This window comes from Barbus barbus (genome assembly GCF_936440315.1).
Source record: "Barbus barbus genome assembly, chromosome: 29".
NCBI classification, from domain to species: Eukaryota; Metazoa; Chordata; class Actinopteri; order Cypriniformes; family Cyprinidae; genus Barbus; species Barbus barbus.
The window spans coordinates 21076122-21090228 of record NC_136757.1 but is presented as its reverse complement, the minus strand read 5'-3'; the positions used below and the strand labels follow the sequence as shown (position 1 = coordinate 21090228).

General features: G+C 37.9%; 1 pseudogene across 1 annotated transcript in view; it reads right to left on the bottom strand.

The window, feature by feature from the left end:
* The window catches only part of LOC306849116 (serine/threonine-protein kinase TNNI3K-like), an 18960-nt pseudogene extending 4853 nt beyond the window's left edge, over positions 1–14107 (bottom strand). Inside the window, exons 1-23 of the transcript in view lie at positions 14003–14107; positions 13684–13792; positions 13446–13531; positions 13174–13271; positions 12929–13039; positions 12739–12837; positions 12517–12655; positions 11853–11997; positions 11625–11707; positions 11349–11539; positions 8751–8837; positions 8579–8635; positions 8088–8180; positions 7951–8008; positions 7685–7879; positions 6753–6857; positions 6536–6588; positions 6053–6105; positions 5664–5795; positions 5212–5321; positions 1133–1192; positions 893–1054; positions 51–130 (exon numbers count right to left, since the gene is read on the bottom strand). The product of the transcript in view is annotated as a serine/threonine-protein kinase TNNI3K-like (transcript). The remainder of the gene's footprint in view (positions 1–50; positions 131–892; positions 1055–1132; positions 1193–5211; positions 5322–5663; positions 5796–6052; positions 6106–6535; positions 6589–6752; positions 6858–7684; positions 7880–7950; positions 8009–8087; positions 8181–8578; positions 8636–8750; positions 8838–11348; positions 11540–11624; positions 11708–11852; positions 11998–12516; positions 12656–12738; positions 12838–12928; positions 13040–13173; positions 13272–13445; positions 13532–13683; positions 13793–14002) is intronic.

Genomic DNA, 14107 nt, shown 5'->3' with positions numbered 1-14107 from the left:
ATAAACAGATGAATCACACATTTGATAGTCATTTCCAGTTGGACACGTACCATTTCGGTCAATGGGTGGGAACTGCATGTTCCTCCTCAGCTCATCTAGGGACAAGCCTTGTGAAGACCTCCGACCAGAGCTGTCAAAATAAATGGATTGAATCAACAATGTGATTAGTATTGGTTTACACTAAAGACCACAGAACAAGCACGATTCTTCTGCGATATGAAATTTTAATGATGCTAAATAGGATACACTTCTGTTGCATTGTTGTTGTCATATCAGCTCAATGAGGCCTTGCAGGGTTTGTCCTGCTCAGATGATCCTCTATTGAATTTGTTTTCTATTTAGTCATTCACAGTGTCACTTTAGCCTGATTTATTGCTCATGCCACCAAACTGCGTACATTGCTAGATCTGGTTACGTAAAACATCATATTGCAAAGATTATGACTAAATCAGGCTGCAAAGTAGGAGTCCCTTCTAGTAATTTCTCAGTTGGCAATTTTGTTGCCAGTTGCCAGGTTCCTCCAAAACACAGACGCATTCATCACCACCCATAAAGAATTAAGAGGTGACCACCAGCAAAGGTTCTCAGTGTGAATGTCATGCAAGTTTCATTGCAGTTGCTTTCTTTTGTTTTCATGCCTCGGTTTCCAAGCAACAACATTTCAGACTGTACAGAAGTGTTGTGATTGGACTGCATGGCACTGACCAAACAAAAGAGCAAGGTGACCTGACTCCTCTATTAATGTATGGGTATGACATAATGGACTTTATTTTAATTCATATTTGTATTCTCATTAATGTAGTTTGGCGATAAATTGGTGGGAGGCTTTTCCTAACAAATTCAACTCAGTTTGCAAAATCATAGGATTGTGATAGATTGTGTGTTTGTGTACTTCTGGGTCCCAAATGCATAGGCACGGGCGTTGAGGGCATATTCCAACTCGAAGCACGAGCAAAGGGCAACTACGTCCAGGACTGCCACGTGCTACCAGGCAGTCAGTGGAGGATGAGGGCGAAAGAGAACCACTGCTGTTACTGGAGGCTGGAGACATTAGCTGTACACACATAGAAATATGAATAAGTACTGGACAAATAGAATAATAATGTATAGTAGATATGTGCATGTAAGCTACCTCCACGTTACACAGGAATTCCTCTAGTTTGGCAACCAATTCTGAAAACTCGGGTCTTTCCTGTCAGAGAGAGTCAAAAATACGGGATTTTCATTAGAGAGGTTTGGTTGAAGTACAGGAAATAATCTCTGGCTATCCAATCAGCTGCTCCTCTGAAGAGGACTCGCTGATCGCTGCCCAAGCATCGTTCAGAGTGAAGGACTTCAAAAGAACAGACACAGTACTTCATCAGAGAAAAGAGTCTGAGAAATGACTGGGGTTAAAAAATATATATATTTAGCAAGCATGTATTAAAAGTGAAATGCTGCAATGAATTGTTCTTTTGAACTTTGTAAAAAAGAATCCTACATCGTTTACGTACGTAAAGGTTTCCACAATTAAGCAGCACAACTGTTTTCAACTTTGATAATAGTAAGAAATGTTTCTTGAGCAGCAAATCTGCATATCAGAATCATTTCTGAAGGATCATGTGACACTGAAGACTGAAGTAATGGCTGCTGAAAATCACAGGAATAAATGACATTATTTAAATATAAAAGTCATGTATTAAAATATAAAGCAGTTATTTAAAACTGAATCTAGGTGATCTCTTTAAGCAACACTAAATGAAAGCACCGTACATGCTGTTGACATCCTGGCTCTTTTAAAGTGTTGCTCAGCAAAAGCTCTGTGCTCTCGAGAATAGTGTCAAGCTGCACTTGGTACCAGGGCACATTCCTAACAAGCACGCTTAACACAGTTTCAGCTCCACACCTGAGGGAACATTGCTAAGAACATTGCAAAGACGCTGTATATGAGGAAAAAACACCTGGCACAGGTTTGTTGTAGAGAGACACGGTAGGCTAGCAACTGGATGCTCATCAACAGAAATACAACTTGTCCTGAGCTAAAGAGATGAGGCATTCTGGGTAATCTGACCGATTATAAACTCAGTGGCATAGAGTAGTGGTTCATGAATGGATTTAACAGGGCCATGCAAGGTGACAGAAAGAGAATTTGTTGGATTTTAAGAATTTGAATATTTCTAAACTAGTTTAGACCAGGGCTGCCAACTTTTGAGTTCATCTTAGAGTGAGATTTGGGGGGCGGGGCTTGATTATGGGGGAGGGGCTTATGGAGGGGCGTGGCTTGGTGTGGAAAAAATACAAACACAAAATCATTGCAGTAGCAGAAGTGTATTAGGTATATATTGATTGTCAAAGTATTTGGTATCTGTACAGAATTTATTGGGAGATTTACATTACATTTAATTTTCACAAACATTTTACAGAAATAGGATTAACATGTGATTAACATGTTCACAGATTAACATGTGCTCTATTGTAAGACTAGGCATATCCAGATATTTGTCATGTTTTTCTATGATAAAGTTATGTAAAATAACTGCTCAGTGCTGCAAAACAAACAACTCTGCTAATGCTAACTTAATTCTATATAAACTATAACAGCATATTAGCTACTAGCCTAAACTGGATGGAGACACGGGGCGCCCTGTAACTCACTGACCTGCCTGCGTTCGTTCACAATTCACACGGTGCAGATGACTGCAGTCACGCCATCTGCGCTTTGGAGAAGCGCGGTCACGCCGTCTACGCCAAAAATTTAGTTGCCCGTCTATATGGCGTTGCGTGGTAGTGATTGCCATGAAGCTTCCAAACCTTTGCAAATCTTATTTATTTTTTTTATTTTTTTAAAGAGTGGGTCGGATCACGTATAAAACTGAAGCCCAGTCTGGATAACAATAAGTTGATTAAAAAACACATTATACGAGCACTTATTATTTAATGGACTTTTATCGTTTAATCGTATTCATAATGTATTACATTTTCAATAAAACTTTTCAAATGTGTTTCTAAAATGTTTTTGTTTGGAAAAAATTCATTAAAAATTCATAATTGCACCAAAGTCATGACAAATGCTATTTATTACCTCACTGTATCACATATTTTAAAAATTCATAACAAAATAAAAATCAAATTGTTTTCTGCAAACTCCACCAGATTCTTGTTCTGCATCTCCCCAAGTACCACTGTGGTGATTTTCATGTTGTTTTACTGTATCATTGTTTAATAATTGCATACCAAAGTCATGACAAATGCTATTTATTACCTCACTGTATCACATATTTAAAAAATTATTTATGTTATCATGTTTTTATCGTGTTTCATTGTGTTAGTTTGCTGTTTTTTAAAGGTATTTTTTAACCTAGTCAAAATAACCCAACTGCAGTTTGATTGAGATTCATTTGAATGCACAATGAAAAAACATGATTTTTGAGAATTGTTAAAAATGGTGTTATCTGTTTTTGCAAATTCATTCTTCACATATATATTATTATTTTTAACAGCATTTACCAGCATTTTTAAAGAAGTGCCTAAAACTTTTAAGTACTGTAGCTTTACAGGTAGGTTTCTTGAAGCAACTTGGAGACATTGCCACAGTTCTTCTGTATTCAGTCTGTCTCGCTTTGTTCTGTTTCTACATGCCATTCCGCGTGCAAACAAAAATCTCACTGGATTGTTGCAATTAATTAAAAAATTGAATGTTTGAAAATGTAAACTCTTATTTCCTACTGACACACTGCAAAAGATATACATTTTTGCTGGTGAAAATTGTAGTGTTCTAATAATTTTGGCCACACACACACACACACATATTTGTTTTTGTACTGGTACTTCTATATGCTCTTATATATATTTCCACATGACAGTCATGACAGTGTGACAAACTGTTTGAGTTTAAATGCAGTTTTGAATAAATTGCAGACTCTCTATTTTTTGTCTCTTTCTCCTGACATGTTCATGTTGTGTGTCAAGACAGAGAAACCGCATACAAGGAAGAAGCAGGATGAGAACAACCAAAGTCTTCACTAAGCCAAACATACCAATGTCAAATACACAGTCAATATACAAACCCAATGGTTATCCCAAAATCAGCCAAAAAAACAATTTGATTTTATATTTTTGTGAATTTTTTAAATATGTGATTCAGTGAGATAATAAATAGCATTTGTCATGACTTTGGTATGCAATTATTAAAAAATGATACAGTAAAACAACACGAAAATCACCGCAGTGGTACTTGGGGAGATGCAGAACAAGAATCTGGTGGAGTTTGCAGAAAACAATTTGATTTGATTTTTTTTATGAATTTTTAAAATATGTGATACAGTGAGGTAATAAATAGCATTTGTCATGACTTTGGTGCAATTATGAATTTTTTATGAATTTTTTCCAAACAAAAACATTTTAGAAACACATTTGAAATGTTTTATTGAAAATGTAATACATTATGAATACGATTAAACAATAAAAGTCCATTAAATAATAAGTGCTCGTATAATGTGTTTTTTAATCAGCTTATTGTTATCCAGACTGGGCTTCAGTTTGATACGTGATCCGACCCACTCTTAAAAAAAAAAAAAAAAATTTGCAAAGGTTTGGAAGCTTCACGGCAATCACTACCACGCAACGCCATATAGACGCGCAACTAAATTTTTGGCGTAGATGGCGTGACCGCGCTTCTCCAAAGCGCAGATGGCGTGACTGCAGTTGCAGATGGGAGGGAGAACGGCTGACTACACAGTTTATGGGAATAAATTGTGTATTTCCCTCACAATTGTCACAAAAAACTCACTACACTGTCTGTCTGGTCTCTCTGCGCGTTGCTTTGCGAGATCATGCGGCGCGATTTTTTTTTTCTCACTGCTGCACGAGTCTGCGTGAGAAAAGGGGGGTGTGGCGTGAGAGCGTGAGAATCGGGTCAATTGCGTGAGTCTCACGCTGAATGCGTGAGAGTTGGCAGCCTTGGTTTAGACTCTTTCTTTCAACTATTTTTTTCTTTATTTTTTTTTTAAATGATGCTTTATGTACTTTTAAAAATTTGAGTGGTTTATCTCACCTATTTACTTAGAAAGCAAGCAAGTAAATGTAAGAATTTAAACAGTGGAAAAGCAGCTAATCTAATTTCATAGTGACTTAATAAAATATATTTTACATGCATTTAAAGTAAGTGTGGATATATCTTGATAAACCTACTTATTTTCTGAGCATGTTTTGGGCTGGATGTGGGTCACTCACCTCTGGACAGACATTCCAGCCTCTCATTAGCAGTGCTGAGATGGGTTTGGGAATAGAGTATCCGATAGGAGGGCGGACATGATGATACGCCATATCCGCAGCAGCTGCAGCTGTAAAGAGTTCACAGAGATGAGAGTGAGACCTTTTTAATTCAAATCTCTATAATATTATAATATTAATACACTTTTGATAACTTAATTTAAATATATTTTAATCTGTTTTACTATTTTATAATATTTTTAAAGGAAAATTTCACCCTCAGGCTATCCAAGATGTAAATGAGTTGTTTGTTCATCAGAACAGGTTTGGAGAAATTTAGCATTACATTGCTTTCTCACCAGTATATCCTCAGCAGTGAATGGGTGCCGTGAGAATGAGGGTCAATAATCCACATCACTCAAGGCCATCTTAAAGGGCATTGAGGGTGAGTATTAGGTATCACAGTGCAGTGCCTGGTTTGAGATGTGCGAATGGGATCTCCCCTGAGAGCAGCTCCCACAGCAGAGAGCATAGCTGAACATGTCCGCTTTCACTGTGTAGCGTGTACATTGGGTAAACACCTCTGGGGCCATCCAACGCAGGTTCTGCAGAGCATAATGAGGGCAAAATGACGAACACAAAGCAATGTGTGACTTACAAAACGCCTACTAACCCCAAAGGACAGGCACACATACCCCCCAAAGACACACTGACGTACTTAACATGATGTACAAGAGAGCCAAAACCACAATCTAGGCAATATTAAAACAGCTTGCATGTGCTGAAAGAGATTATTAATGCAGTACATTTTTAAGGTGATAATTAATAGACAGAATTAATCAAGAACACAGAATGCATGTACCCCAGGTTGTTTTGTCATGTTATCCTCATCCACAGACAACAGGAAGCGAGATTCTGCAGAACAACAAGTATTTTCATTACATAAATTGTGGAGATCAAAAGTGACTTTTCCTAATTTAATACAGTTTTTTCATTTGAAATGATATGATCAGTATCTGAAAGATGAATTTCATGTCTTAGTTTTTGGTTTGTCCCACTTTTGCTTTTATGATTACAGCACCGAAGCTGTTGATTGACATCAGCAAGATTTTTAATGATCCAAAGAGCATCTTGAAGCCAGAAGATCTGACCATTTGCACAAAGTCACATGGTCAGATTTCATTAGTGACTGAGAAATCGTCACAATTTCTTCATTTTTTTTTTAAATCCTAAAGCTTTCAGGCTTTTTTCCAGGCATAAATGTGATTTTGGATCTAAGATTTTTAACTTGACTCAATTGTTTTTGCTCTAACATAATAAAGCAGACTGAGGTAAGCCTTTTTACCTCCAAAATCAGCCACCACAGCGTGTCCATCTTCATACAGTAGAATATTATGACTGAAAAGATATCATTGGATGAAGGGAGGTTTAAAACAAAGCTCAGAATGCTACATTTCACCCTGCTGCCTATCATGTAGTAGGACCGTTTAAACAAATGGACAGAAAAACACCATGATTATTGAACGAAGCATGTGATGATGATGATGATGATGGTGACTAACCTGTTGCGGTCTCTGTGAATGATTGGTTGGGTCAGATTGTGCAGATACTCCATGCCCTTCGCTACATCAATGGCAATGATGAGCTTGGACTGCAGATCGATGATTCTGGATGTAAAGACATCATTAAGTGAACACCTCCTCCTCGCCACTGATCAATACACAAACCCATCATTTCAACTCAAACAGATCAATGAGATGGTGATCACCTTAAACTGCATATGGAACACTAAGTAGAAATCAGACGCTTAGTGGAATTGATGCAGGTCCTAAAAACAGATCCTAAATTGCTTCAGATTTCTTACTCTTATAGGTATGTTCTAGTCAGGACCATAACATTGAGTTCCACCAATTAGAAAAGTTACTGTTACTATGGAAATGAGAATTGCAACACTTTCAGAAAACACTGCAAGTTATGTAATCAAATCCCCACACACTCTCAATCAACACATTATATATACAATGTTTGTTATAAATTATACAATTCACATACTTAAAAGTTTGGGGTTGGTAAATGTGTTTTTAAATGTTTTTGAAAGTGGTCTCTTGGGCTGCATTTATGTCATCAAAAATACAGTAAAAACAGTAATGTGAAATATTGCCATTTAAAAAACTGTTTTCTAATAGATTTTTTTTGCTATTTATTTCTTGTGATGGTAAATAAAAATTTTCAGCAATTGTTACTCCAGTTTTCAGAGTAAAATGATCCTTCAGAAATCATTCTAATATGGTAATTTGGTGCTCAAGAAACATTTTTATTATTATCAAAGTATAATAACAGCGCTGCTTATTTTATTTTTTTTATGTTTGATGAATCAACAGCATTTATTTGACATAGAAATCTTTTGTTACATTATAAATGAAAAATTATATATATTTATCTTGAACAGTAGTGTAAACACATTCAAACTTGCATATAGTATTATTAAAATCACCTCTTCTGCTCGTGTAACAGTGAGAACAGTGATCCTCCGGACACATATTGGGTTACAATGGCAAACTGACTGGGGTCGTCCAAACATGCCCCCACAAACTGAATCACACAGGGGTGGTTGAGACGACACAGGATGGACACCTCCCGACAGAACATATCTGTATCTGACTTTGAGCAGTATGTGTTTGCACGGTACCTGAGGAAAGGAATAGCAGTTCACTTTGTATACATGTGGACAATAAGGAAAAACAAGTAAAAAGCTCTTACCGTTTAATTGCAAATATCTTATTGCGGCACCTTCCTTTGTAGACCTTTCCAAAGGAGCCTATGGTTGCATTGTTTTAGTGGATTAGGTTTTAATGGGGATTCAGGGAGAGCTAATATTTATCATTAAACTGACATACCTGATCCAATAATCTCGTTAAACTCCAGTTCAGAAAATTGAAGGTGGAAGTTTGATGGAAGACTTGCTCTTAGAAGAAGCACATCTGCCTTCTCTGAGGAGAAGAGAGGGTAAACAGGATACCTTCACATCAATCATTGTATGAAACTCCAATCAGCTTATTGTTGACATATGCCCAGATCTACTTTTAACCATTTTGTACTGATTTAAGCCCAGTACATTAAAGGCTCTTCATCTTACCACGTGAGTGCCTTGGAAGTATTTTGTCTACATAATATGGTTTACGTTATTTGTAATGTCTGTGACAGATACAAACTTAAAGGCTTAAACTGTAACAATTACGCAGTGGGAGAATGTTGGGAGACTGGAGTTTCTGACTCGCTGACTCGATTTTGGTGACTGTGGGTAGCAGTATTTCAGCACATAAAAAGAGTATCATAGCAACAGTGATTCATGGAGTCAGCTAACTGTGTGTATGTGTGTGTGCTTTACCTTTAGTCATACTTTTGATCTTTCCCAGGGGAGAAGGAACAGAAACATAAGATCCATCTGCAACAGAAACAACAATAAAATACTTTCCCTGAAATTCACAGCAGCAACAGATTTTTCCAACCAGCTAATTCACAGAACAAATCTGTCAGACTACATGTGGAGAGTGTCTCACCCCCTCCTGGTTGAGAATATTCATTGCAAGGTGAATCATCCTGAGGTCGTTTGTAGTGTTTTAGCAGAGTAACAATGGCATCATGGCCTAAAATGAACATGCACACATAGATCATAACATATATATATGTGGGTGGTGATGGCGCAGTGGATAAGACACATGCCTTTGGTGTGAGAGACCCGGGTTCGAATCCGCTGTGAGACACCAATGTGTCCCTGAGCAAGACACTTAACCCCTAGTTGCTCCAGAGGCGTGCGACCTCTGACATATATAGCAATTGTAAGTCGCTTTGGATAAAAGCGTCAGGTAAATGAATAAATGTAAATATATATATATATATATATACAGTAAAATGTATATGTGTCAGTCACACATATGAAAATCAAGGCTTTTACCCGTCATGTAGAGTTAGAAAATGTAAAAGATCAAGAACAGTGTTCCTATTTTCTGTAATTTTAGACATTCTCTGACTATATGTATATATACACACACACACATAAATATAAAAAAAAAATATATAAATATATATATATATATATATATATATATATACACACATATACACAGTGGGTACGGAAAGTATTCAGACCCCCTTAAATTTTTCACTCTTTGTTATATTGCAGCCATTTGCTAAAATCAAAGTTCTTTTTTTTTTTTCCTCATTAATGTACACACAGCACCCCATATTGACAGAAAAACACAGAATTGTTGACATTTTTGCAGATTTATTAAAAAAGAAAAACTGAAATATCACATGGTCCTAAGTATTCAGACCCTTTGCTCAGTATTTAGTAGAAGCACCCTTTTGATCTAATACAGCCATGAGTCTTTTTGGGAATGATGCAACAGGGTTTTTCACACCTGGATTTGGGGATCCTCTGCCATTCCTCCTTGCAGATCCTCTCCAGTTCTGTCAGGTTGGATGGTAAATGTTGGTGGACAGCCATTTTTAGGTCTCTCCAGAGATGCTCAATTGGGTTTAAGTCAGGGCTCTGGCTGGGCCATTCAAGAACAGTCACGGAGTTGTTGTGAAGCCACTCCTTCGTTATTTTAGCTGTGTGCTTAGGGTCATTGTCTTGTTGGAAAGTAAACCTTCGGCCCAGTCTGAGGTCCTGAGCACTCTGGAGAAGGTTTTTGTCCAGGATATCCCTGTACTTGGCCGCATTCATCTTTCCCTCGATTGCAACCAGTCGTCCTGTCCCTGCAGCTGAAAAACACCCCCACAGCATGATGCTGCCACCACCATGCTTCACTGTTGGGACTGTATTGGACAGGTGATGAGCAGTGCCTGGTTTTCTCCACACATACCGCTTAGAATTAAGGCCAAAAAGTTCTATCTTGGTCTCATCAAACCAGAGAATATTCAGGTGTTTTTTTAGCAAACTCCATGCGGGCCTTCATGTGTCTTGCACTGAGGAGAGGCTTCCGTCGGGCCACTCTGCCATAAAGCCCCGACTGGTAGAGGGCTGCAGTGATGGTTGACTTTCTACAACTTTCTCCCATTTCCCGACTGCATCTCTGGAGGTCAGCCACAGTGATCTTTGGGTTCTTCTTTACCTCTCTCACCAAGGCTCTTCTCCCCCGACAGCTCAGTTTGGCCGGACGGCCAGCTCTAGGAAGGGTTCTGGTCGTCCCAAACGTCTTCCATTTAAGGATTATGGATGCCACTGTGCTCTTAGGAACCTTAAGTGCAGCAGAATTTGTTTTGTAACCTTGGCCAGATCTGTGCCTTGCCACAATTCTGTCTCTGAGCTCTTCAGGCAGTTCCTTTGACCTCATGATTCTCATTTGCTCTGACATGCACTGTGAGCTGTAAGGTCTTATATAGACAGGTGTGTGGCTTTCCTAATTAAGTCCAGTCAGTATCAAACACAACTGGACTCAAATGAAGGTGTAGAACCATCTCAAGGATGATCCGACGAAATGGACAGCACCTGAGTTAAATATATGAGTGTCACAGTAAAGGGTCTGAATACTTAGGACCATGTGATATTTAAGTTTTTCTTTTTTAATAAATCTGCAAAAATGTCAACAATTCTGTGTTTTTCTGTCAATATGGGGTGCTGTGTGTACATTGAGGAAAAAAAAGAACTTAAATGATTTTAGCAAATGGCTGCAAAATAACAAAGCAAGTTCTTGTTTTTTCAAGCCCTGCCCTAGCACACCCACTGCCTCTGAAAAATCATTTGTAATCATGCTGATTTTTGGAGAGAAAAAACGGCACTCTTCTGTGATTTTGATTAACTATTTGAAATTATGTAAATATATAGGCCTGCATTTTCTGCCTCCATATCTGGAATTTTGTGATCATTGTAAATGCATTTTAATAGACTGAATCATGCCGTAAAAAAACGCACTCTCTATGCGCACACGCACTAGTCTAACCTAGATAATATGCTGTAGTAGGATTAGTCTAACGAATCGTTCGGTTTGTAATGCACCCCTAATAAATAGATAGATAGAGTCAGATGATAGATAGATAGATAGATAGATAGATAGATAGATAGATAGATAGATAGATAGATAGATAGATAGATAGATAGATAGATAGATAGATAGATAGATAGATAGATCAACATAACTCAAAACATATAATGCCTGTCTTATAACACTGAGAAGTCATAGAGGATGAGAGCAGAAATATTTCTGAATTTTTGTCGGCATTTTTTGATGTATACCAGATTACTGTGTGTCCATCTCGCCCCTGATGGTTGATGCTCACGGCATTCTGACTGAGCAGATACTTGACCATTTCCAGGTCTTACCATAAGTGCAAGTTTTAACCCAATCTGTCTTTGGAGGAATACATATTTCTATATATGCCCATAAATTAATGAAAGTGTAACAAACGGAAGTGGTCAGAGGGAACGTTACCTGTGAAAAGCTGTCTCACTGAAGATGAGCCCGACAACTGAATAATCTCTTGCACCACTTCAAACTTTCCATTGTAGCAAGCTCTAATGGGGAATATGAGACTCAAAGGCAAAGCACAATCACTATAACTGCTCTCCAGATTCCAGATCATTTAATTCCACTTTAGCCATTTGTTGAGTTTAACTGCCACCTTGTGTTATGTGTGATTCACTTCTCAGGTGAACTCACAGGTGGAGAGGTGTGTCACCATAGATGTTCACAGAGTGCGGCTGTATGTCAAATGTGCCCTGCAGAAGGAAACGGACAACCTCTTGATGTCCAAATCGAGAGCAGAAATGAAGGGGAACATGGTCCTCGTTGTCTTGAGCATTGACTGTTTAGGAGAGATAAGCTTCAAAATAATAGTCCACCCAAAAATGTAAACGTGTTGAAAATGTACCTACCCTCGGGCCATCTAAGATGTAGATGAGTTTGTTTCTTCATCGGAACAGATTTAGCATTTCTTTAAATACTCTCAATAGATGACTCAAGCTGGAAACAACAGATTAAAGTAAAAAAAAAGCCTTCTAATTATGGATTTGTTTGTTACAAACATGCAGCTTTTTGCTTCACAAGACTTATTATGATTATTATGATGATTTTATCAGCTGTTTGAACTCTCAGTTGGACAGCACCTATTCACTGCAGAAGATCCATTGGTGAGCAAATTATGTAATGCTACATTTCTCCAAATCTTTTGAGAAGAAGAAACAAACTACATCTTGGCTAGCCTGAGGTTGAGTAAAATTAGAGCAAATTTTTATTTTGGGTAAACTATTCCTTTAAAGATATATAATCAATGTTCATGATCAATTAAATATTGATATATTGATACACTAAAAAAAACTCTCACCATCAGTTTTGCTGTCCTCACCCATCAGCAGTTTGACAATGCCCAGATAGCCTTTAGCTGCGGCCAGGTGAAGCGGTCTATCCCCCACCTCTCCACTCGCATTGATATCAGCCTCAAACTTCATCAGGAGCTTGCATAACTGTTGCACAAGAAAAAAAAAGATCACGGATAAGCTGTTATGAAGCCCTTATAAAGCTATTATGATAATAAGTAAACACTGACCTGCTCATGGCCAAAGTAAGCTGCAATGTGCAGAGGGGTGAAGAAAACAGCATCTTGGACGTTGACATAAGCCCCGTGTTGCAAGAGAATATCAACAACCTTGAAGGAAAAGTAGGGAAAACCAAGTCCATCACAATTTCTGAATGACTTGGTTTAAACCCCATAGTTTAATATCAGGTCCAACATGCACCTCGAGATGGGCGGCCACAGGAGATATATGTAGGGCCGTGAGGGCTCCGTACCCCACCTGCTGGATATCTGCTCCACCATGCAGCAGCGCAGTGACCAGTTCAGCATTACCCTACACCACAGAAACAAAAAGACCTACTTATCACATCTTAAATATTGTTGTTGAAACTCAATTCATCATAGGCATTTTTAACAAGATTAATTCCTATAGCACACCGTATATGGGATTATTAACCCTTGATTGACCTTGAATGCAGCCAGGTACAGTGCAGTGAATCCATTCCGGGTAAGTCTAGATGGACGCAGACCTTTCAGCATGAGGGTCCTGATGTGAGCTTTATTCCCTGATAGCAAAAAAAAAGAAAACAGCTTGAATTATAGGAAAGTACCATAACAAACTGAAGGTCAACAGGGGGAAATTTGCTCCTACAAAGTAAGTTAAATATAATTTCAAAGTGAAATGTTAGTTCCAAATTAACATAATAGCTTTACAGCAGATAACGTTTAACAAGCTCTACCTCCACATATGCAGCAGAGATGCAGCAGGGACAGTCCACCCTCTGTGCGATAATTCAGATTCACTTTATTAAATGCTTCATCTGAACTGTATCAAAAACATATAAAACAGATCTCCACATTCATTATTTCCTCAGCTGTGTTATTAAAATAGAAGTCCACACATTTAGCCACATTTGTAAACACTAACAATAATACACCACAAAAGAGGCTAACAAACTTAGTTTCAATCAGTCTCACCTGAAAACATGCTTGAGCTCCTTGAACTCCTCCTCCTTAATTTTCAAGTCTTCCTCCAGTCTCTCAATTATAACAGCATATGACTCACTCACTTTCTTTTTCCACTCATCTAAAGCAAAACAATGTTGACTCAAGACCACAACATGGACACAATAATCCAATTTTACAGAACAATCATTACTCACTGTCAGTGAAGACTGTAAATGTCAACAAGGATTGAAAGACTGAAAATATGGCATCTTAATCTATTTATATTAACATCAGTCGAATGAATGAACCAAACAAATCAAACAGTCAACTGAAGAAACTTAATGTTTACCTGTCCAGGTTTGAGTGGGTCTTGATTTATAATTCCCCATCAGATTGGTTGGTTTAAACTTTTGTACACGGTTAGCTGTAGGGAAAGTCTTATGCAGTGGTAACA